General features: G+C 44.0%; 1 protein-coding gene across 4 annotated transcripts in view; it reads left to right on the top strand.

The window, feature by feature from the left end:
• wars2 (tryptophanyl tRNA synthetase 2, mitochondrial) overlaps positions 1 to 26,401 on the top strand; it is a 73,331-nt gene that overhangs the window by 12,934 nt on the left and 33,996 nt on the right. The window contains exon 2 of one of the 4 annotated variants that reach the window (XM_072513746.1): positions 20,817 to 20,853. The exons of the other annotated variants lie outside the window; for them this stretch is intronic. The gene's annotated coding sequence lies outside the window, so the exon portion shown is untranslated. The remainder of the gene's footprint in view (positions 1 to 20,816; positions 20,854 to 26,401) is intronic. 4 annotated transcript variants of the gene reach the window in all.

The raw sequence follows: 26,401 nt of genomic DNA, 5'->3' as shown, positions 1-26,401 counted from the left end.
CCAGAAGGAATGTGGCGAATTAGAGTCAACTTGGGTATAGAAAAAGAAATAACAGGATTGAAAAATTAGATTGAGCGTAGGAAATAGTTGTAGTTGTCCAGTTATAAATCTGTTAGGCATGGCCTTGGTTTAGTAAACCCAGGTCGGATTGAACTTGACTCCTTTTTCTTTACTGCTTCTCTGATAGTCATTGGAGTGAAACTAATAGATCTGTCATTCCCTGGGTCACATGTCAGATTTTTTTCTTTAAAGATTAGAGCAGCATTAGCTGTTTTCAAATCTCCAGATGTAACCCAATATCTAATCAGCTTTGAGGTATTTTAGCCATATCTCTTCGATATCTACTTTGGTTTCCTGAAAGCAAAAAAGACATCAGTGGGGGGTCTTCGTGTAAAGTATTCCCACCACCACACCATCAAAGTTAAACTAAATTTCGGAACCTGGAATCCGAAACAAATCCACTGGGCCGGCCATGTGCTTAGGATGTCAAGAGGACTGCCAAAGCAAATCTTATTTGCCCAGCTCAAGGAAGGCTTCCGAACAAGAGGACAAAGGAAGCACTTCAGAGACGACCTGAAGGTTTACTTCAAGAAATGCGACATAGCCATCGACACCTGCGAGTCCCTTGCTCAGCTTGGATTGAAGGGACACAATTCTTCGAGAACACCCGACAGCAAGAGCAATCCCGCAAAAGGAGCCTGAAAAAGGAATACCAGTGATCTAGGATCCAAGGATTGACCCCCCCACCTCCCAGAAACACCTGCCAAGTGTGTGGTCGAAGATGCGGCTCTTGGATCGGACTCCTCAGCGATGTAAGAACCCATGACCTGTAACACTTGTTTCTTAGGTGGACAATTAAACTTGTTAGCGAGTGAGCACCTGAGAGATTTGTTAGAGATTCTTCACCCACTCTAATTTACACTTCTGTTAATTTCACAATCTTTCAACTGATTAAGGAGATGTGCAATTGATTGACCTCTTCACTGAGATTCCAGACGCCCACTTTGTCCCACTGTGATGTTATCGACTTCCACACTCATCAACTTGCAGCACAAAAGATAATCCCAATTAAGCAGGCAGCTTGCGGCAAGTCCGACAAACAACTGACGTGAGTTATTGACCTGCTACAACAAATTCTGGCTCATATAAAACTTGTCTCAAATAATGAAAAAAAATTATTATTTACATTTCTGCAAATGCATTTCCTGTTCCAGGCAAGTACATTGTTCTGAACTTTTTCTCTCCAGTCTGTTAATGTGCGTGTAATTTTTAGATTGTTATAAAATGTTGAGAAGAGGAATTATTGTGTTCTTGACATGGAGAGATCTGACACCGGCAGCAAAGGTTGATCTCTCATCATCCTCATGTAGAGGAATAACAGTAGTCACATCGCTTCAATATTGAGGTGGGAAGAGAGAGAGAATTCTGGCATGAAATAGGCCGATGGTGTCCAAATAGATTGCTGACTACAGTGTTCCCACATCAACACTGTTTTAGCTACTTGAACTAAAGTTAGTATAAAATGCCTCACATTACTTTCATATCATTTAACCGGTGCATACATCACATGATAGTAGTGAGCTAACCTGCCCAATGAATATCTTTTCATTTTCAATTTATTAATTAGTGATGCAATTAAGTTATATCTGGATTCCAAATCAGCCACTTGGTGCAACGTATTGGACAATGCTGAAAATGAGCCATATGCTTCAAGTCTAGCAGTTTTCATTAAATCCAGACTTTTCTGAAGATTCCCACTCACGATGTCCACTCTGAAGAACAATAGTTTGATACTTCCAGAACTGTTGATAAATGTGCGACGTTTTTGCCACATTAAGAAGCTTTCAGTGGCCCAGTAAGCAGAAATGCTATCTGAAAAGCAGAAATGCCAGATTTGAATAGGTCTCCCCACACTGTTAACATTCAGCTCACTGGGTGGTAAATGAATCTGATTTACACAGCAGATATTTTAAGTTGGTTAATTTGGGTTTTGTGCATGATTTTATTGAGGTATTTTCGGTATAGTAACAATGACAAAATAAACTATACATGAAACCATAAACATAGTGCAAACGCCATTTACCTCTCGTACAGGTCCCACCCTTATTGACCCCCCCACCCCCCGACGATTAATTTCCAGCAAAGAAGTCGACGAACGGTTGCCACCTCCGGGTGAACACGAATAGTGACCCTCTCAAGGCGAACTTGATTTTCTCCAAACAGAGAAAGATAGCCATGTCCGATAGCCAGGTCTCCGACTTTGGGGGTTTTGAGTCCCTCCCTGCTAATAGTCTCCGTCTCCGGGCTACCAGGGAAGCAAAGGCCAGAACGTCTGCCTCTTTCTCCTCCTGGATTCCCGGGTCTTCCGACAACCCGAAAATTGCCACCTTTGGACTCAGCGCCACCCTTGTCTTTAACAACGTGGACATGACGTCTGCAAACCCCTGCCAAAATCCCCTAAGCTTCGGACATGCCCAGAATATGTGGACATGGTTCACTGGTCCTCCCGCACATTTTGCGCACCTGTCTTCAACCCCAAAGAATCTGCTCATCTGGGCCACTGTCATGTGTGCCTGGTGAACGACCTTAAATTGTATCAGGCTGAGCCTGGCACATGTTGCGGTCGCGTTTACTCTACTCAACGCGTCCGCCCATAGACCATCCTCTATCTTCTCCCAGCTCCTCCTCCCACGTTTTGTGCATGTTTGATGTGGCAACAAACCCGCTAGTGGGATGTTGGTTGTTTAGCATGTGATTTGTTTTTCTCTGACATGAGATTGGCAATTTATCATAATAGTACTGGCAAGGAATATGGGAAAAATAAACTCATTGGTTTATTTCTCAAAGCTCTGGCTTTTGTTTTCCAAGCCAGAGTACATAGACAAGATCAGTGTCAAGCTGTGACAGGTCTGTACAGTAAATATTTTCATTACTTCTACAATAGCACAGTGGTTAGCACTGCTACCTCACAGGGATAGGGACCCAGGTTCAATTCCGGCCTTGAGTGACTGTCTGTGTGGAGTTTGTATATGGAGTTTGTACATTCTCCCCTTGTCTGCATGGGTTCCTCCCAGTGCTCTGGTTTCCTCCAAAGATGTGCAGATTAGGTGGGTTGGCCATTCTAAATTGCCCCTTCGTGTCCAGGGATGTGCAGGTCAGGTTACAGGGTTATGGGGATAGGGTGGTGGGGAAGTGAACCTAGGTAAAGTGCTCTTTCAGAGGGTCGGTGCAGACCTGATGGGCTGAATGGCCTTCTGCACTGTAGGGATTCTGAGTCATTCGCTAACAACTCTGTTATAATCTCAATACTTGCCGTCCTAATTAGCCTCATTTCAGGGGCTTCTATTCAAGGAGACCTGTCAACTTTGACATCCTCTCCTGCATTGATATTCATGCTGTAGCACTTAAATCTGCAATAACATTTAAATAATCTCAGGGTTGGGGTGATACAAAATCCATATTTTAATATTGTCGATAAGAGCAATTGAATGGATTTTTTCAGATGCTGAAAAGGAACATTAATGAACCCTGTTATGTACAAAAACATCCAAAGCTACTGTTTTACAAATGTGATGTTAATCTGAGGGCGTGTTAACCTTCTATGGTAGATGTGAAAGCTCCTGTAGCACTATTTGAAGAAGAGCAGCAGAGTTCTCCTTAGTGTTTCGGGCAATGTTTATTCCGCAATCAACACCATAAAAAGAAACAAATTCACTGCTCACCATTGCATTGCTCTTTGGGGGGACTTACTGTGCACAAAATTGGCTGCCGTGTTTCCCACAGTACAATAATGACTACACTTCAAAAGTACTTTATTTTTTAATTTTTAAAAATAAATTTAGAGTACCCAATTCTTTTTTTTTTTCCAATTAAGAGGCAATTTAGTGTGGCCAATCCACCTACCCTGCACATCTTTGGGTAGTGGGAGTGAGATCCACGTAGACACGGGGAAAATGTGCAAACTCCACACGGACAGTGACCCGGGGCTGGGATCGAACCCGAGTCCTCTGTGCCATGAGGCAGTAATGCTAACCACTGCGCCACGATGCTGCCCATTTCAAAAGTACTTTACTCGTTGTAAAGCACTTGATGTTCTGCTGCCAGTAAGATGTTATATAAATGTAAAGTTTTTGTTCTTTACAAAGATATTCAAATACTACTTCATTTATTATGATGGTTTTTGTTTAGAATTTTTGAAAATGTGTTTGTAATGATCCTTTTTGATATGCAATGTACAGCAATTATTATTGTGAAGTTGAATGTGCCAGGAAAGTCCCAGAAGCTGCCATTTGATGAGTTTCCTGTTACGCTGTTTTATTTTTTGTGTGTGGTATTATCTTAAAAAGAAGAATGTTGGCCAGAAAACCAGGAAAATTCTCTGCATTGCTGAAAACACTAGAACAGAAAGAGGAATTCTGAGTTTAACATCTCACACAAAGGAAGTTGCATCCTATAATGTAGACCCTTTGGGAGTCTGGTTTAGAAAGTGGAAAGCTGGTACGTGTATTTGTGCAGCTAATATGTTGTTGTGCAGGTGATTCCCCAAGCTGAAACAAAAGCAAACTTGTGAGCCTCTGCTGAGTCAGTCCATTGTGTAGTAATTCAAGTGAATCATAATAATAACCTTTATTATTGTCACAAGTAGGCTTACATTAACACTGCAAATGAAGTTACTGTGAAAATCCCCTCGTCGCCACACTCGGGCGCCTGTTGCGGTACATGAGGGAGAATTCAGAATGTCCAAATTACCGAACAGTGTATCTTTTGGGACTTGTGAGAAGAAACCCATGCAGACACGGGAAGAATGTGCAGAACCCACACAGATAGTGATCCAAGCTGGGAATCAAACCTGGGACCCTGGTGCTGTGGAGCAACTGTGCTAACTACTGTGCCATCGTGCCGCCCTTCGACTGCAACACCGTAATACTGGCAATTTGAACCAGTGCAGAGGATGTAGCAACCGAAGCAGAGATTGATAATTCTCACAGCACTTCTGGTACCCCACAAAAACAGGAATTAGCACTACCAGCAGTTGTCGAGAGGCCGGGGAGCTTATATATGGAAGTGCCTTTGATTGCCCAAAGCTCGTTATGTCAGCAAGTGATAACACTAGAATATGTCTAGAACACCTTGGGGTCAAATACTGATTGTGAGAAGACTACTGCTAATGGGAACAATTTAAAATGGTGAGTTTAGAATATTTCACAAGAGATATTCACACATCATTGAAGTATATTGGCACACGTGTGATTTTGTTTTCCCTGACATTGTTAGCAATGCACCAAATAAACTAACAACAATAGTTCATCTTTTGAATATCTTAAACAGATGGAAGTAACCATTTCTACTAAAGCAGGAAGTTTACTCCTGGCACTAATTACAAAGTAGTTAAGTTGTTGATCTCAGCTCATAAGCAGCCTTGATGAAAAAGCATGAGACAGCACCAGATGTTTTATGTGATTTATTGTAGGCAGCATTCCAATGTACCTTTATCACCCTTTGATTTTTGTAATGTATGCTTAATGCTCCTGCTTTCCTTTGCTTCCCTCTATTACAGCGATCGGTGTGTCTCTGACGCTAAAGCATTTAGTCTCGTGGTATGGCCCTACACAGTTTACCTGTAGTGTTTTTCCACACTTGGCAAATATAGATGAACAGAAGCATTGTTCTAAGCCAACTTTGTTCACAAAGAGTAGAGATAAGAAAAAGCATAACTGACCGCAAGTACTAGCGATATACAGCATCTGTGTCTGAAACAGGACGGCAGGTAAATGTTTTGGCTGGAACTCTTCATCACATGAAGGATCTCCCACCAAACTACCCAACTAATCTTACGATTTCAGATGCTAATGATTCTGTGTGATTCCAACACTTGTTGAGTAATCTACAGTTATTGATCCACCAACCCTGTCCTTCAGCATTTCTCCTTGCAACAAATTGGAAGTTTCAAAGCTTGGTTTGGTTTTGTTATTTAGGGTTTACAAATGTCGCCCTGTATTCCCCTGAAGGTTAATGCATTCCAGTGGCTGTGCCAGATGAGGCATGTGACTCCAGAAATTAATGGAGTGCTAACTCAAATCACAGGTCCCTAGGTATTTATAAAAATGAATGATTTCATTTAAAAAAGCAACATTGCTAATTGTGAATCAGTCTGCTTGTCGTAATGTAATTGGAGGTTTCTTCAGTGCACAATGCAGAGTTTTAAGCCATTGTCAGAAATAAGAGAAATTGCAGGTAATGATGGTGTTATTCACGATTTATTACAGAAACTTAACCATGGGGCTCTTAAACCTCATTAGGAGTTGGTTTGCAACGGTTTTGGGGGAAAGTTGTTCTTGTTGGCAGCAGGGTTCCTGGATTGTTGCCAAGCAAACACACAGCAGCACTTCATTATCAACGAGAATGACAAACTCCAATTTGTGACTCTTGTTCTAATCTAAAGTATGAATCAAATCTCTGGCTATGGGTGCCGATTAATTGAAAACTTTACACATAGTAAAATCTCTTTGCCACATTTGGATCGGTGTAAGGTTTTTGTTTGGGTTGATTACCATGATGTCAATGTTGTATTTGAATGCAAGGCTCTGTGTAGATGTAAAATTAATATTTAACCGCCAGGTGTTGTTCCTCTTTATGGACAGGTCAAATTATTTAAACGAACCCTAAAAGTCAAGTTCAGTTCTGAAATTCGCAAGAGCAAATTCCAATATTCCTGACTTTTCTCCTATAGTGCGTTGGGGCGGGGGGGGGGGGGTGGGGGAGGTTTGGGGGTTGCGTCAGGGGCTTCGGAGATCAGGGCGCCATTTAAAAATGGCATTCTGATCTCTCGCTACACTGAGGATTTCCGGCGAGCGGAGTTCCACAGTGAACAAAACGGGGGTATCTGCGGCCTTCGCTAAGGCCCCCTGTCTAACACAAGTGGCGTTTTATAGTGTTATGTTTCTCTGCACTGCGAGCGCCGGGAAACATGTGACGAAACACGCTCGTTGTGAGACTTTGTTCTAATTTAGTAAAATCGCACCCTTCATGTTGAAAATGTGAATTCAAAATAAAGCATCATGTGATGGAAATATGTCCAAACTAGATTGACTGATCGTTTTTCTCATTGCTTCCTGGGATTTTATGTGCAGATTGGCTGCCACTTTTCCCCCAACACATTGAATTTGAAGTTCTTGTCCCCGCCTTCAAATTCCTTCAGAGCCTCGCACCAACCTACCACTGCAACTTCATCAACCAAGATTTGCACATTTGCATCCTTCTGTCTACAACTTTGTCCTTCATAGGCAGCACAACCTTAAATGAAGCTCCTTCTCCTGTCTTTAAAAGCCTTTTCAAACCCCGGATTAACTGTTTCTGCCTATACTTCCTTTTCCTCTTTATGCTAAGCACTTTGGGATATTTTGAAGTTAAGTGGATGGCAAATTAGTTTAAGCAAAAACTATTAAAAGAACACTTGCAAAACAGGAGCAATTTGTGCCTGGGATTTCTGGTTAAGCCCAAAGGGGAAATGCTGCCCCCTAAAGACTAATTAAAGCTCTAAGAGCGGGTGGGAGTGGGGCGGCGGGTTGCAGAGAATCATATGGAAAGGTTTTTGGAAGGGGGGCACCCCCCGGGGCCAGATCGCCCCGCGCCCCCCCCAGGACCCCGGAGCCCGCCCACGCCGCCTTGTCCCGCCGTTCAAAAGGTTAGGTGGGGGAGGGGTGGTCAAAAATTAGCATTTGTGGAGTTATTTAGAACCTAGGCCACTAGCATCACTTGGATACCACAATTTCTTGTTAAAATTTGAAAAGATTTATAAGGTCAAAAGACTTCAAGTTTGATTTGAGGAACAGTTTTAGAACATAGAACAGTACAGCATGTAATGGATGACTTATTTAACTGAGCTCTTAATATAGTAAAATAATACGGTTACTTTGTTGCAAAGCAATTTTCGCTTTGCAACGTGGTACAGAATTAAGAGCCAGCATATCTCTGGATTGAATTGGAATGACGTTCCTCCACTCCAGTGTGACAAGATGCCCTGAATACAAGTTCAGTTTTATTTACGCAAAAATTGTAGGTTCAGTGCCGAGCTAAATTATTTTTATCACCACCTCATTTACAGTGAAAATTCTCCTTAGAAGAATATTTAGACATTTAAAGAAAATGCTGGTAACATACTGAAAAAGAAGCACATATTTATCACGAAGAACTGGATTTACATTTAGAATAAGTAGAAGAAAGAAAATATTCCTGTTGTTAATGAAGGGCTTTCCCCTCTGAAACCCGGGGCAAAATTCTCCCGAAACGGCGCGATGTCCGCCGACTGGCGCCCAAAGCGGCGCCAATCAGACGGGCATCGCGCCGCCCCAAAGGTGCGGAATGCTCCGCATCTTTGGGGGCCGAGCCCCAACATTGAGGGGCTAGGCCGGCGCCGGAGGAATTTCCGCCCCGCCAGCTGGCAGAAACGGCCTTTGTTGCCCCGCCAGCTGGTGCGGAAATGACATCCCCGGGCGGCGCATGCGCGGGAGCGTCAGCGGCCGCTGACAGTTTCCCACGCATGCGCAGTGGAGGGAGTCTCTTCCGCCTCCGCCATGGTGGAGAACGTGGTGGAGGCGGAAGGGAAAGAGTGCCCCCACAGCACAGGCCCACCCGCGGATCGGTGGGCCCCGATCGCGGGCCATGCCACCGTGGGGGCACCCCCCGGGGCCAGATCGCCCCGCGGCCCCCCCTCCCCCAGGACCCCGGAGCCCGCCCACGCCACCTTGTCCTGCTGTTCAAAAGGTGGTTTAATCCACGCCGGCGGGACAGGCAATTTATCGGCGGGACTTCGGCCCATCCGGGCCGGAGAATCGAGCGGCCAACCGGCGCGGCGCGATTCCCGCCCCCGCCGAATCTCCGGTGCCGGAGACTTCGGCAACCGGCGGGTGCGGGATTCACGCCAGCCCCCGGCGATTCTCCGACCCGGCGGGGGGGTCGGAGAATGACGCCCTAGGATTCAGTTCCAGCATGGGTAGTTATATTAAATTTGGAAAATGTTGGAAATACACAACAGGGCTGGGAGCATCTGTGGAGGGAGATACAGAGATAACATTTCACGTCTCTACCCTTTCATCAGAATTCGGGGAAATCTACATATGTAATTTCGGAACACGGAAGATATTAAATGACGATTTGATGGGGCAAAGTCAAAGGAAAAGTGCAGTCATGGAAAGTTAATTTGATTAGTTGTTGGAAGATGTTGTTGTTGGGCAGCACGGTAGCACAGTAGTTAGCACAGTTGCTTCACAGCTCAAGGGTTCCAGGTTCGATTCCCAGCTTGGGTCACTGTCTGTGCGGAGTCTGCACGTTCACCCCGTGACTGCATGGGTTTCCTACGGGTGCTCTGGTTTCCTCCCACAGTCCAAAGATGTGCAGGTTAGGTGGATTGGCCATGCTAAATTGCCCTTGGTGTCCAAAAAAAAAGGTTGGATGGGGTTACTGGATTACGGGGATAGGGTGGAGGTATGGGCTTGGGTAGGGTGCTCCTTCCAAGGCCGGTGCAGACTCAATGGGCCGAATGGCCTCCTTATGCACTGTAAATTCTATGATTCTATATTGATACCAGTGTCTGCTGAAGATGTCTGCAGCTTATAGAAAATGCTTTTAGTCTGATTTACTGGATAGATTTTCAATTAACATTGGAAGTGTGAAAGAATGTGTCTGTAAAGTGCCTTTCACCTCAAGGCATTTCCGAATGATTTTTCAGCAGTGTAGTACTTTTCAAGTGCAAGCGTTGTTGCAATGTAGGAATCAGAGTTTAAAACTTTGGCCAGGAATTTACTGCCCCTCCCATGGCGTGTGCCACTTCAAGGCTTCTTGTGGCTCAGAAACATGACTGTCTATGATATCCTTAAAATAATTTATTGGAAGTCTGCAACTTTGAAGAGCCACCAGATAATTGAACTCCGATTTACCCCTACAATTCCTTATACAGCAACTTCTTTATCCGATCTTTGCCTCCATCGGGTAACAAGGCAATCTCTGCAGGAAAGGAATGAGATTGGAGGGAAAGTTCTCCTTTCCAACTCTCCGTCAGCTCGTAATGGACAAAAGCTTGGGCTGGTCTGTCATTTGGGAAGAATAGTAAAAGATTAAAAAGTAAAATGCTTCCTTTGTCAGCTACTTGCCCCAATAATTTGTATGACAGTGTACATAATTATAAATTTATATGTCAGTTTTTGTATGGATATTTGAGCACTGCAGGTCCACTGATATTAATGTGCAAGCCACCAAAATTGTCCTATGAAGACCTTTCTTTGTAGAAAGGGTTGCTTGCATAAACAATGAACAGTTCTGGTACAGAAGGCCCATTAGGTAAATGTCCCAATGATATTAGCTCTGGAGCATGTGGCTTCCATTCACTGAAGATAAGAGTCTGGAATAATGTTCTTAACTAGCATTCCACCTTGTTTTCATTGCGGTGGTTTCGATATAGTTCCCATTTGCACTGCTATCTCAGAGTGAAAACTGCCTCAATCAGCAAAGCAATCCTTTTATTTAGCTGATCCTGGAATTGTAGCACAGTCAGCCACAGAATTCAAGTGACTCAGAAAGCCGCAACTTCCTCGCTGTCGAGGAGAACAGCAGCAAGACACTGAAGAAAAGTTTGTAACTTTTTTTTAAACAATGTCATTCATGTTTAGATGCTAGTTTTAAAATTCCATTGAACCAAACCTCCGGGATAGATTGAATAGGCACAAAATTAACCGAAAGTTCACCTTTCCTTTTATTAAAAAAAAATTCTGCCATCAATACAAAAATCCAGACCGTGGAGGTGTCTGAAATCATATTGAAGTTTGGTCTGAAGTAAATTTGTATAGACCCACTGTGTACTGTTCCACTCCTAATCCCGTTTGCCTGTTTTTATGTGTCCCCATATAAAGATTATAGAAATGGACCAATTTAAAGCTTGTTAAAACTTTGCTAATAAGAATTGTTGAAGGGTTGGCCATTAATACTTAATGAGGTACCTTGCTCATTCTATTTTCAAATCCATTTTTATTGAATAATTTATCTCCATAAAATAATGTAGATAATTTGACATAACTACCCTGGGTCACCAAAGAAAAATAAATAGAAAAAATTCATATTGATTCCCATTATTTTGATGGCGTCTTTAAATAGTTAATGGATATTTTGCGTGCAATATCTTTTCTGCCTTTTTTCCCCCCACACAGTTTATGCTTTTCTGTACTGAATATGGAGAAATATGTGTATTCAACTTCTTATTGTCACTTATCTGATGAGGTATAGGCTGGACACGGGAAAGCCTTTATCTGAAAACTGTTTATCTCAGCCAATCCTTGATTGCCATTTGGAACTTCTTGAATTGCCTGTTTCTTCAGTATATCTCCTCATTTAGAGAGCGTTACACTGTACAGGTGTTTTATGAAGGGAATTTTTTATCAGATGAAATCTAAAAAGATCTTCCAGTGCTCCTTGGGTCAAGTCCAAGCAGGCAGTTTAAGTGTTAATGCTTTCTATGATAGAACCCCATGGTGTGTAGTTCCCCCAAACACTCCAGCTCTTACAAGAGGTCTCTGTGCTTGCTCCGCCCTTCTCAGTGGGAAATTTGGAGGAAAGCATCAATCTTGCCTGTCTTGACCATGAACCGCAAATTTAATGAACAGATCCTTTTGCCACACGAGCATTACTCAAACCAACAGCTTGTTTGTGAAGGACAAAAAAATTATGGCATGTAACTTAATGTGGTTCCTGACAATGCCACTGCTCACCATTTACCAGGATTTTCCTCCCATAAATTTACTAAACTGTGGTTCTGCCATGTAGTACATTTTCAAAAGTCATGTAAGTGCCTCCTTGCAATCGGTTGAATAACATTTATTGAATATGAGGAGTTTCCTGAAGCCCAGAAATGGTGCATTTGAGAGTTACAATAGCATGTGCATGCTTCCAGCATCCAGCTCTGTCGGGGGCTGCTTAGCTTTCAGACAAGTGAGAACCTGTCTGAGGGATGGAAAAGATTTTTTAAATGTCCCAATTGTTCTGTTGTCAGTCGGTTGTAAGGGCATAAATGGAATACAGGGCAAGTCACCTTGTAACGCATAACATATTCCAGAATTAATTGGCAATTGCTTTTCCAAGTTTAACTTTTTTCGGAATATCAAAAATATACTCATTTATCTCCTAGAGCATTATACATGGAGTGAAGGTGAATTGAGATGCAACAGGAAGAATAGGGCATGGGCATCCAGATTGAAGTAGTCACCCTTTCAAATTATATTTTCTGCCCTTAGTTTTATATTTTCATTCCTTAATCTCCCCTGGTGTTTCACATAGGAACTGACGAGGAAACCTAGCACACAGGCGAAGAAAGTTTGGAAATATTGGCATTATCGAACCTGAACCTGGGCTGAGAAGTTTGGGATAAGGGAAGGTATGGTGCAAAACCCATCCAAAAACACATTGGGTCCCACACGTACACTAATGATATGCAGTTTTACCTTGCCCCAAAACCCTCTCAACCCAACGCACTGTCTCTAAATTGATGAAGAAAGAAAGACTTGCATTCATATAGCACATTTCACAATGTTAGCATGTCCAACAGTGTTTGATGATCACCAAAAGACTTTTGAAATGCAGCCACTGTTGCAATAAATATGGCTGTCAAATTGTGTGCAGCAAGCTCTTTAAAGCAGCAATGTGTTAATGGCCAGACAATCTATTTTTTACCTTTTTATTCTGTTCTCAGAGGTACAAAGCCAATTCACAGAGTGGACAGGGTAAACCCTTAATCCGCCTCCTTGCTTGCTCCAAAAACAATTCATATCCTAATTGAATCAACTACATGGGGCTGGATTCTCCAATAATGGGGCTACGTCCTAGTGTTTCACTCTGGACTTTGCTTAAGAAAGTCCTGAGTGATTCTCCTATCTGCAGGGGTTTGGCTGGGCCCCGGACACTTCCGGTCAGGAGTCCACGCCTGCGCATGGCGGCAGCCAGCCCGTGCGACGTGGCGGACTCGGACCGCGGAGTGGCTCCAAAAATGTAGGCTACCCCGAGATCGCGCGTGCCTCCCGATTTGCTTCCCTGGCTGTCTATGAGCCCCCCCCCCCCCTCCGGTGAACAATCCCATCGCCCCCCCCCCCCCCCCCCCACCAGGACAACCGTGGACTGAGTCAGCCGCCGCTCCCGACGGCCGATAGGTTGTTAGAACCACACCATTGGCCATTGGGAACTCGGCCAGTTGCGAGCAGAGAATCTCGCGGGGGGGAGGGCCTCTGTCAATGGCCCCCTACCCGTGCCGTGTAGTTCGTGCATGCGCGATTCGCGAGCGATTCTCCGGGTGACTGGGGAATCGCGGGAGCGGCGGTGGTCCGAATTTCCGGGTTGACAACCATTCTCCCCCCCCCCTACACCGAACGCGATTTTGGCACGGAGGCTCGGAGATTCCAGCCCGTAGTCTCTACAAGCGAGACACATTTAAGATCCAAGTTGACAAGTAAAAGCCTTGCACCTGATCTTGTGCTCGAGCTGACGCTTGATCTTAGTGACATTGATTAAGGGCTGAATATTGATCAGGTATTGGGGATAACCCCCATGGCTCTTATGTGAAATATTGCTGTGGGAATTTTCACACCAACCTCAAACAGCAGATTAGGTCATATCCAAAAATATCAGAATGTTTGTATGGCATTCAGTATTGGATGATCAAGAAGTTCACTCCAACTGTATAATTTGACGCATGCAGCCATTGTGATTGGTCCCTGCCACTAGCACCGTTCCCTCATCACTTACTATATCCTCCCCCTGGCAGCTGTCTGAGGCAGTACTAAACTGTTCACAACCTTGGTGCCATATTTGATCCCAAGATAGCCTTCTGACCACATTAGTTCCATCGCCAAGACTCCCTTTGCGACATTGGCAGGCTCCACCCCTGTCTCAGCTCAACTGCAGCCCATATCCTAACTATCAAACTCCCAATCTTCCATCACCCTGGGCCCACTGAGAACCAATAATCTTCCAATTTTAAAATTCTCATTTTTGTTTTCAGAACTCTTCGTGGTCTTATTCTTTATCACGGTTACCTCCTCCAACCATACAAGTCATGTTCCCTGCACAGCAACCGGGAATTTGGCACACCAGCAACAAGCCAGCTGCACACAGCAAACAAAAGTTAGAAGGAGACGTCTGTGCTCCTCCAACTTTGACCTCTGGTGCACCCCTTATTTTAATCACTCCACCATCAGTGGCCTCGCTTTCAGCTACCTCGGCTTCTAAACTCTAGATTTCCCCTCCTAAAGTCCTCTCTTTAAAATATTTCTTGAGACGCCTCCTGAAACCTATTTCTTTGACAAAGTGTTTGGTCATCTCTTCATAAGGCGAGGTGTCAAATTTTGTTAACATACCTGTGATGTGCCGTGGTGCATTTTGCTATATTAAGGGAGACATGTCAATGTGTCTGGATGATGAAGATCAGGAGAGGGAGCAACAGAAGACAATGATGGAATGCGCAGTAATAGGATACAGCCTATTTCTTCAAAGAAACAGGGCAAGCTGGGGAGAGGGATAGTGGAGGGGAGGTGCAGTGCAGGAAGTGGACGAGAGCAGGTAAGACATGAGGAAGGGATGGATGACACTGGGCCAGGTCAGTTATCTTCTCAGTTGGAGGGTGAGAGCGCCACATGGGTGAAGCTGCACTGAAGTATGTATCAATACCATCTTGGTGTTGAGGAGAGTTGGTTATCAGTTCAGGGTGAGGGTGTGGTACTGGAATGTGAGGGGCTAGAATGTGTATGGATCTTTGTTTTAGCATGCGAGGAGGGAAGTGAATTTGCTTCATTTTGGTTGTGGGAAGGCCGCAATGTGCCCAAATCTGTTATAATTTTGTGTTTGTTCATTGGAAGCTGCTCACCGGGTTTAGGGTATGGTGGTATGGTACCGGTTCTTGCAACATGGCAGATTGTGGGGTGTTTTGGTTCACTTTATTGTGTGACTGTGCTAGAGTCGCTCTCTTCAGTGTTGTCATTCTTTTTGCCCACAGCTTTTCAGATGGTTGTTGGGCCTTGAGCAGCACAAAGGCACAATTGATGATTAACTTTCCATTCCATGTGTTTAAGTTTACACTTCATCTATTGAGCTCTTTGAGTGGCACAGGTATCAGCAGCTTTCTGGAAGAATTCTTCAAGCTGTGACCTTTTAGGCAGTGATTTGGAGACTGTGATTTGTTTGACCGTAGTAAGATTTTTTTTCCTTGCAGTTTCATTTTATAAATGAATTATTTTTCCATAACAGGATTTCTTTGCTAGATAACTGTAGCTTGAATGATCCTGTTCCATTCATATTGCCACCTATTTTTTGTACCTTTTGGAAACTTGGGGCCATTTGCTGTTTTTAGTAATTAATAAGGTTATAAATTTCAGCTTCCACCTTGATATTAGAAATAGTTTATGTAAACTTGTCACACACTTGCTAGCGTTGACCATATAGCATCTCCAATGAAGGAGCTTGAGAAATTTGTGCAAGCAATTTCTGTTGTAAATATGGACTTGGGAACTTATAATAGAAGATTTGATTTATAGGGCGGGATTCTCTGGTCCCCAGTCACATGTTTCTCGACGGTGCGCCATTCCCTGGCGGCAGGATTCTCTCTTCCCGTCGCTGGTCAATGGGGTTTCCCATTGAAGCCACCCCGCACTGGCGGGAGACCTGCAGGCGGGAGGGGGTGGGGGGTAGTTAACTAGGTGCAAAATCACCTTCAAGCAGTCCTCCTCTTGTGGCCTTTAATTTGTTCAGCATTACGAATTGAAAACATAAAGGCCATACTGGACACATCTTGGATTAAACGTTTTTTTTATCGGGTGCAATTTGTTGTTCTGTACAATTACCGACCACCCTGCCGCGTGTTTTTCGGCGGCCGAGCCGGCCCGCCAATGGGATCAACCAACCCCAACATTGTCAATGGGATTTCCCGGTGACTGCACCCTTCGGCGCCGTGAAACCCATGCGCCAGTGTGAACAGCCAGTAAATCTCGCCCAAAATCTTTACTGGAAGTGAGTGAAAAAGATTTACAAACCATGTTGATAATTTTAGAACTCTGCTCATGAAATACAAAGTAAAATAGCAGATTTGTCGATATATTCTGTTGAGACCAGTGCGAAATTGCTAAATTACATGTCTGTCAGAAAAAAACATTTTTTTTGTGGCAGTAGTGATAGTTCCTCATGGCTTAGACATGTTTCATTTACAACACAGGCAATCAGTGGGGTTTCAGGAGTGGCAAAAGCCAAGCCAGTCATCGCGTTGTCTATCAGTCAGGTGGGAGATGAGGCCCAGTGAATGGATCTGGGTGGGATTAATACCAAAAGCAATTCGGTCGACATTACATTTCTCACCTGATCCTGAACCTTCATTTCCTTGTTGAAGTCAGTGATATTCTAAAGCCAGGTTACTCATGAGGCATTGGAAATGCTTAAGGCAACTGCTCGAAAATTTTCCAGTCGCTGCTCTCAGCTGCTTGTTCAGGCTGAATGCAATGTGCATAATCCATCATCAATACCACCCATTTCTGATTCTGTTGCCTATCTCCATCGCCATTAATAGCTCTCATCATCACATCTCACCGTGGGTTCTACAGTCCCGTTTTGATGCTCACCTGACCAACCTTTTGAGTTCCACCTATAGACCTGAGTGTTTTTCCACGTTTTGGTTGTGAGTGCCTGTTTTTACCAACCTCCACAGTTCTCTAATTTCCCAGCAGAATGATTTCAAAGTCCTTATTTACAAATACCACCAAGGGCTCCAGTGCAATCTGGTTTATTTTCTATGTTGTGCTCACTGTTCAACCTACCCCCAACCTGTTGTGTATGCAACTTTCCTTTTTAACTGTGCCCTCAACAGCTCCCTTGTCTCTACCTTCGATGCCATTGTTCCCATTCAAACCATTACTCTTTTTCTCTCTCACTCTGGCCATTTCCCCATGTCCAGCCCTTGGGTGGGATTCTCCGTTGTGAGTCCCCCTCTCTAACGCTGCCAGTGAGGCTGGAGAATTTAGCGCACAGCCCAGCCTCCATTCACTGCAGCGGGAACAAATAATCCTGCCGGCATGAGGGAATGGAGAATCAAAATCCTTATCTCCATTCCCTGAAGTCCAAGGGGTGCAAACTTGAACAGATATGGTGGAAGACTGGTTGAGTCATCCACTATCAATTCTGGCTGGACCATCTAAGTTCTGTGAGGTTCTTCTCTTGCCTGCTAAAATTGCTCACAATTCCAAGATCATCCTGAAATATAAAAAATAATCCCTGGCTTCTTTCCTCTTCTGCAAACCATCTTCATTAACCTCTTCACCCTCACCTCCAATAATATATACAAGAAGCTCATGAACGTCTTTGTCATTATGATTGGGACCATCTGCTCAGCAGAAGCTGCTGTGCCCTCCCATTGGCTGAACTGACCAAACATGTGATACTTTCCCTTGCCCTGAACTTGCATGGTTCTCTGGATTCTTTCCCTTCATGCCCTTTTTGAGCTTATCTTCTCCATGAGATCCACCTCCTGCTCTCGTGACCAACTTCACACTAAACTGATACCCAACTGCTCATCTTGACCTCTATATTTGACTATATTGTAAATGGCTTTCTTTCTTCAAGCGTTGTCCCTGTCCTATAAATCTTAAGTTATCACCCCTCCCAACACTTGGCCCTTCCATCCTTGCAAACTAGCATCCTGCCTTCAACCTGCCTTTTCTCTCCAAAGTCATTGTATAGGTTGTTGCTTCCCAAAGCTATTTGCATCTCTACGAGAGTTCCATGATTGAATCGCTCCCATCAAGTTTCTTCCCCTTCCACTTAATCAAAACTGCTTTGTTCAAAGTCACAAATGACATCCAATGTTACTTCGACAAAATAAACTTTCTCTCCTCATCTTTCTTGCCATGTCTTCAACCTTTGACATGGTTAACTGCATCATCCTCCTCCTTCCAACACCACTCCATTGTCTTTCAGCTGGGTGGGACTGCTTTCACCTAGTTCCATTCTTGTATACCTAATCATAGTTGGAGAACCACTTGCAATGGCTTCTCTTTCTGCTCCCACATCGTTATCTCCCTCCAAAGATCTATCCTTAGCCCCTATTTTCCATCTAAATCCTGCCCCTTTCTGACACCATCTGAAGATACAGCATTAGTTTTCATATGTACACTGATGGCACCAAGTTCTACCTCACCACCAACTCTTTCAACTCATCCACTGCTGCTAAATTATAAGACTGCTGACCTGACATCCAGAAATGTCCTCCCATTAAATATGAAGAAGACTGAAGCCATTGTTTTTGGTCCCATTTCTTGGGGTTTCTTGGCAACAGTCTGTGATTAAGTCCGTGTGTTTGCGACTTTGGTGTTACTTTTGATGAGATGAGCTCCCAACCTCCATATTTCTGTATCACTAATCCCATCTATTTCCACCTCGCTACCATCACGGGACATTGTCCCTGACTTTGCTCTTCTGCTATTGAAATCCTCAATAGAGGTAAACTTTTAGAGGTACTCTAAACTTGACTTTACCAATGCATTCCTGGCTGGCCGCCCACATTCTACCCTCTGTAAAATTGAGGTCAGCCTAGGCTACCTGTGTCATAGCCTACACCAAATCCCCTTTCCCTATCACCCCTGTGTTTGCATTCGATCCCAGACACTCAATGTCTTGATTCCATGCCTCTCCCTATCTCTGTGATCTGCTCCAGCTCCACAACTCTCAAGATATCTGCCCTCTTCCAATTCTGGCTTCTAGAGCACCTCCAATGTTAATCGTTGCACCATTGGTGGCCGTATTTTTAGTTGCTGAGGCCTCTTGCTCTGCGGTACCCTTCCTATCCCTCTCTACCTTGTTTTCCTCCTTTAAGACATTCCATGAAACCTAACGCTTTTGGTCATCTGAAACATGTCCTTACATAGGTCATGTCTGACTAATTTGGTAGAATTTTTTTGAGGACGTTACCAGTGCAGTAGATAACGGGGAGCCAATGGATGTGGTATCTCTGGATTTCCAGAAAGCCTTTGACAAGGTGCCACACAAAAGGTTGCTGCATAAACTAAAGATGCATGGCATTGAGGGTAAAGTGGTAGCATGGGTAGAGGATTGGTTAACTAACAGAAAGCAGAGAGTGGGGATAAATGGGTGTTCCTCTGGTTGGCAACCTGTAACTAGTGGGGTCCCTCAAGGATCAGTGTTGGGCCCGCAGTTGTTCACAATTCACATAGACGATTTAGAGTTGGGGACCAAGTGCAATGTGTCAAAGTTTGCAGACGACACTAAGATGAGTGGTAAAGCAAAAAGGGCAGAGGATACCGGAAGTCTGCAGAAGGATTTGGATAGGTTAGGTGAATGGGCTAGGGTCTGGCAGGTGGAATTCAATGTTGCCAAGTGTGAGGCTATTCATTTTGGGAGGAATAACAGTAGAATGGATTATTATTTAAACGGTAAGATGTTAAAACATGCTGCTGTGCAGAGGGACCTGGGTGTGCTGGTGCACGAGTCGCAAAAAGTTGGTGTGCAGGTGCAACAGGTGATTAAGAAGGCTAATCGAGTTTTGTCTTTCATTGCTAGAGGGATGGAGTTCAAGACTAGTGAGGTTATGCTGCAATTGTATAGGGTGTTGGTGAGGCCGCATCTGGAGTATTGTGTTCAGTTTTGGTCTCCTTACTGAGAAAGGACATGTTGGCACTGGAGGGAGTGCAGAGGAGATTCACTAGGTTGATCCCAGAGTTGAGGGGATTAGATTATGACAAGAGGTTGAGTAGACTGGGACTGTACCCATTGGAGTTTAGAAGGATGTGGGGGGATCTTATTGAGACATATAAAATTATGAAGGGAATAGATAGGATAGATGCGGGCAGGTTGTTTCCACTGGTCGGGGAAAGCAGCACTAGGGGGCATAGCCTCAAAATAAGGGGAGGTAGATTAAGGACGGAGTGTAGGAGGAACTTCTTCACCCAAAGGGTTGTGAATCTCTGGAATTCCTTGCCCAGTGAAGCAGTTGAGGCTCCTTCTTTAAACGTTTTTAAGAAAAAGATAGATGCCTTTCTAAAGAATAAAGGGATTCGGGGATATGGTGTACGGGCCGGAGAGTGGAACTGAGTCCACAAAGATCAGCCATGATCTCATTCAATGGCGGAGCAGGCTCGAGGGGCCAGATGACATACCCCTGTTCCTAGTTCTTATGTTCTCATAGATTGAGTCATACTTTGGTTGGAATTCTCTGACTGTTGGGATTCTCTTTTCCCGCTGTCAGCGTGTTTCCCAGTGGCGTCAAGTGTCTTTAATGAGAAACCCCATTGACAAGCGGCGGGAAGAGAGAATCCCACCACCAGTACACGGCATGACGCCGAAAAACAGACTGCGAGGGGACTGAAAAATCCGGCACTTTGTTTTATAATTCCCTTGTGAAGTTCCTTGGTATGTTTTTATGTGAAATATATAAGTTGTATCATTCTTTTCCTCAATACCATCTCTTTTTAGTTGTAATTTTGGTCACTCCAAACTTCTGCTCATACCTTTTCTCTCTCCATTCCCTATTCTTCCTGCATTCATCAAGATAAAGATGGTGTTGGTGCAAGATGTATAAGCCCACTGAAGTCGGTGATATTTTCAAATAAAATTAGTGTTCGAGACATTAGATCATATTTGCTTCACCGACAGCTCAAAGTTCAAAGTAATAAATGTTTTGCATATCAGCTGCTGAGATGAACTTTTGTTTTTTGTATTAAAAAAATTTTACTTGTGAACAGAACGAAGGAATGGTTGCTGTTTATGCATTTTCTGTTTTCTGCTTTTAGATAACTTCCCCTTCAGGTGAGAAGGTGGAACAATACGGTGAGTAATGTACAAATGGCATTCTTCAGTGTAGTGGGCTAGCAATCCTTTTTTTGAGAGACGTTTCTCTTTCCCCTTTCTCTGAGCTGATTCAAATATTGCAACCAACAGGTTGTTTAACTGGTTGTTTAAAAATTGTACTGATTGGTAATTCACAACTTCCAGCTATGTACCGTTTTATTTTTGGACCGTATGCCATATTGCTCTGATTTCCAATATGTATCTGTTTGTGTAAAAAGAATAGAAGCTGCCATTTGCTGCAGGAAACAAAGTTGTGGGGCAGGATTCTTCATTCGGGATACTGTATTCTCCCGCTGGAGCTGAATTGCACCTGATTTGCTCTCATGCTGGGAATGCAAATCAGGAAGCAGTTCCCAATCCTTAGCCACGCAAATCCCACAATGGAGCAGCCATTTTGAGCGGGTGGCCAGATAGCGAGGTCCCGCGGCTGAGCCCTCCCCGCAGTGCAATTCAGGCCCGCCCTCCAACCCCGGGATTTTTTGTGTCACCCTCCCCTCCCCCTCAGTATGTGACTGACCTGACACCCCCCTCCACAGAGACCCCTAAATAAAGAGACCTCCAGATGAGAGCCTCTTGTCAGGAAGCCCCCCCCCCCCCCAAGAAGAGAGACCCCCAGAAGAGAGGCCACTGTCAGGAACCCCCCCCCCACCCATAAGAGAGATCCCTGTCAGGAACCCCCCCCCCCACCCATAAGAGAGATCCCTGTCAGGAACACCCCCTTCCCCCCTCCATCCCTGTCAGGAACCCTCAGAAGAAAGACACCCATCAGGGATCCCCCCTTTCCCTAGAGTAGAGACCCCTGTAACGAATCCCCCCCCCCCCCCCAAGAAGAGAGACCCTTGTCAGGAATGCCCCCCAGAAGAGAGTCCCCTGTCAGGTACCTGCGCCCCCCAGAAGAGAGCCCCCTGTCACGACCCCCCCCCCCCCCCCCCCCAAAAGAAGAGAAATCTGTCTGGAAGCTAGAGAACAATTCAGACAGGGGCAGTTGAAAGAAATGCCACGTTAACACTCCCCTGGGCAATACACCTGCTGGCTCAAGCGCAGAAAACAGCTCCTGACAATTCCTGGAAAGAGAAAACCAGTCAGCTGGGTTTAAACCCACTCAGATCTTTTATCTGCAAGTCAGTTCAGTCATTAATTTTGCCCTAATATTAGCATGGTTCCATTCATCTCCGTTCACAATTGAGTAACTTTGAGGTGAAACTAACTGCAGTGAATATAAATATCAAGCTTAAGTTGACAGCTCCTGCATCACTTCAAACGGAGTTAAGTGGTTTCCATTCATCTCCCTTCACATGGATGAGTGACTTTGAAGTGGTCAGCTGTGAAACTAACAGAAAGCACTTGATACCAACACCAACGGGGGGTGGGGGTGGGGGGGGGGGGGGGGTGGTGGCTGGAGCTTCGGATGGGCGCTGATCCCGTTTTTTCCCCTGCCACTGGATTCTCTGCCATATTGGGAATTCCGCTACCGGCGGTTTGCGACAGAGAATCCAGCCTGTGGACTGAATGTTGGGAGTGTACAAAAACCGTACACCGAAAACTGCATTTTCGCTTCGTCGAGATTTGGCACACAGCTGATTCCAGTAAAATTCCCAGGATCAGTCAAATTTCGAGCAGGATATCTGTCTGCATCTTGCGTGCTTATCATTGTGTTGTTGGGGGTGGCAGTAGGACTGAGTTACTGCATATGTCTATTATTTGGAGCAGCTTAATGGTGCAGCCAGCCTCATTTAAAATAGAGTCAAAATGATCCTGATGTAGTGTAGGTTCATAATTTGTTGTACTGCAATCCTTCAGCTATCCCGCCTCCTTTGTGTTGGGGTTGTTGTCCAGTCCTTGGGTGTTCTGGACATCTGTTGAATGCCGGTGCTCTTTATATCCATATATAGTGGTAACAATGGAGAGAACGAGGTTAGACTCTACTCTCATTATCACTTAATTTGACAAGAGTTTATATGTTTTTTGGGGGGAGGCAGTGGCATGGTGGTATTGTCACTGGCCTAGTGACCAAGATTTTGAGACCAGGGTTCAAATCCTACCAAGGCAGATGGTGAAATTAAAAATCAATAAATATCATTGGTTTTTGTAGAAAGTGTAAATCAGACAAAAAATTTAATGAGTTCCCACCCAATATATTCTGCCGTGTGACATCACTGAAAGAGGAAAATCCCGCTTTCCATGTACAAAAAGGAACTTTTCTTAGCTGAAAATTCTACAATGTTGCTCTTTCTATGCTTGCATCTAGACCCAGGTTATCAACCCCCCTACCTGTTGTTTTACCTTGCTCATCTACCCATTCCTGCTGCCCGTTCTCAGTTGAGGGGTGATTGTGTGCCCCATGTAGATCAGAGGCGTTTTTTGATCAGGCAGTGATGAGGATAAATCTGTGACTGAGTAGTGTGACTTATGGGACAGGATTTATGTGGCAGTGGCATATCAATGCACCAGATGTCACATTGCAGTCTATTGCGAACGTACGTACATGCAAATTTGGATCAGGAGTAGACCACTCTGCCCCTCGAGCCTGCTGTACCATTCAATGAGATCATGGCTGATCAGGTGGTAGCATCGATCCCACATTCCTGCCTACCCCCAATAACGTTTCACCCCCTTGTTAATCAAGAATCTATCTAGCTCTGCCTTAAAAAATATTCAAAGACTCTGCTTCCACTGCCTTTTGAGGAAGAGAGTTCCAGAGTCCCCTGAAGAGGAATGCTATTTGAGGCTTGGAGTGAAATTCACTTCTTTGACTAAGCTTTTGACCGCCCCTTCCAAACTGGCTATCTTTTGGTTCAACATTTTATTTATTCCTGATTCCTCAGTTTAATGTCTTTGTGATGTTTGCATACATTAGTGCTGCTAAATAAATGCATCCTGTTAAAATCCCTGAATCTCATGTGCGAAGTCAAGGGCTTTATGGCTATGTTCTATGAACCCATACCAGTACTTTCTGACATTCTAAATGTTACGGCAGGTGGATTACGAAATCACATTAAGCAATGCGAGTATAAACAAATCCAATGGCAGCAATCAGCTACACAAATGAAAAGGACAAGACCTGTATTTCCAGCAATTCCTGCATTTGTTACAAAGGGAGATTTGTCCTCACTCCGCTTTAATATAATGCACGTCTGATATTCATGGGGAAACCTCGCATGATCATATGCTTAACTTGGTTGAATTAGCATCTGGCCTTGTACATCGACCTTGTCCGTAACAACGATTTGACAGATCTTCACCAAACGAGGATGAGTGGAAACAGTATTGCTTCAGAGCAAGGAGCAGCATTGCATGATTCCAGGATTACAGGGGCTCTTGACAGCCCACTAATACCCGTGAGGGGAAGATACTTTCTTGGCATTAATCCTTCACAAAATTTCGAAAGAAGAGACAATAATCATGCACATAATCACTCATTGGTCAAAGAATGCCTGGTTCTTGGAGGTATTAATGACCCTATTTATTGGCCACTAGAATTCCAGCAGGACTAAATGGCCCCCGATTGAAAGTACACAATTAATTGGGTTCTAACCGATGACATTACTCTTGAAAGGGGGTATCTAGTGGAACACAATTTCCAAACTACTTGGTCCTTACAGCATATCAAGGATTCAACAAAGCTTTCCACTGGAAGTTGTAAGTTTCATTCACATGTTGAATAAATTCCCGGTAGCACAGTGGTTAGCATTGTTGCTTCACAGCACCGGGGTCTCGGGTTCGATTCCCGGCTTGGGTCACAGTCTGTGCGAAGTTTGCATCTTCTCCTCGTGTGTGCATGGGTTTTCTCCGGGTGCTCCGGTTTCCTCCCACAAGTCCCGAAAGTCGTGCTGTCGAGTAATTTGGACATTCTGAATTTTCCCTCCGTGTTCCCGAAAAGGCGCCGCAATGTGGCGACTAGGGTTTTTCACAGTAACTTCATTGCAGTGTTAATGTAAGCCTACCTGTGACAATAATAAAAGATGATTATTTATCAAAGTTAATTTGTTGGTTAGGAATTATTAGCCGTTGCTCAGTGATGGGTTAAATTTCATAGCCTACTATAGCCCTAGCATGCAGGCTATTGCGACTAATCACTCATACTGAAGGTTTTGACTGTGCCATGGTTGACTGATTAATATTGTCTTTTTTCCTGCTGTCACCCTGGCTGTGTAACGTACTAACCCTCCTGACATTCCAGTCTTAAGAAATAATCGCACCACATCAATGTCAAGCCTGGATTGACTCCAATGTGGTGCCTGTTGATCTGAATGGAGGTATCTGTTCTATGAGCAAAAACATTTTTCATTCTGATCTCAAATGTAGCAATTTGATATTTTTGGAATTGCTGAATAAAATAAGCCTTTCGAAGGATTAAGAACTAAATGAAGGGATCCAACAATTCTGCATGATAATTTTGTGTTTTAAAAAAAAAAACACTTGCATTTATCTATCGACTTTCAAGTCCAAAGAAGTACCTTTTGACGTCTAGTCACTGCAGTGAGGTTGGAGACCGTATTTGCGCAAGGTAAACAATATTCTCTCTCCGAGTTTGGAACGGTTTCAGAAATCGTGACAAAATAATTCTATAAGAATTGGTTATTTGTCAAGTTATGGTAAATTCAAATCGAAAATATTCAACAGTCATGAAATAATAGCATCTAAATCAGTGGGGCAGATAAACTAATTTCAAACAAAATTATAACTTTTTATGAGTTGGTCTATGGTTTTGCCACACAAGATGCGCAACAAATGTCTTTGCCCTCGTAAGTTTGAGGAGTGAATTGCTGAACCATCCAAACCCAGAGTTTGATCTCTCATTGTTGTGTCTGCACAGGTCTCGGTCGAGGCAGTAGTAGAACATATGACCTGAACCGGAGAATGGGGTGAATAGTAACTGAAAACTAGATGCAAATCCATAATTAAGGAGCCATTATAAGGTTGTTGGCAGATATGATTGATCCCCTGGCAATCCCACAAACCACTGAATTGACAATGGCAAACTCTGCATCCGGGAATCCAAATTGCCACAGAGCTCATGTCCACTGAGGCATGTCGTTGAATATGTTCTCAAGTTAATAGAGAACAGATTACTTTGGCAGACATGCTTAAGGAATCTGGAGCAGAACCAACAGAAAGTCTGGTACAACTGCAGTGCAAAAAGCTACCCATACGATCAGACTCCAGAGTGCTAGAGTTACTGCCAGTGAGGTGAAATGAGTTCCAGACACCTTTTGTGGAAAAGTACAGTGATGGAAATTAGGTGATCATATTACCATCCTGACAATATAAGCAGCAAGGTGTATCATGTCAATATGTTGGAACTTTCTCTTTACCATGCTACATTGATTTATGTAGCTTTTAGCCTCAAGCAAGTTCAGAATGATGGCACAGTTGATTTTTGTAACCAACAATGAAGAGGAAGATTGCTTTGTCTGTCAGTATCAGCTATTCGGGGACAGCAGACTGAGGAACTTTAGTCTTAGTTTTCAGCCAAGGCAGCTAATGGGTACCAATCTGCCAGTATGCATATCCAGTCCTGTACTGT

This window comes from Scyliorhinus torazame, chromosome 8 (genome assembly GCF_047496885.1).
Source record: "Scyliorhinus torazame isolate Kashiwa2021f chromosome 8, sScyTor2.1, whole genome shotgun sequence".
Classification (NCBI taxonomy): Eukaryota; Metazoa; Chordata; class Chondrichthyes; order Carcharhiniformes; family Scyliorhinidae; genus Scyliorhinus; species Scyliorhinus torazame.
The sequence above is the reverse complement of the archived record's forward strand: the minus strand, read 5'-3'. Positions and strand labels throughout refer to the sequence as shown.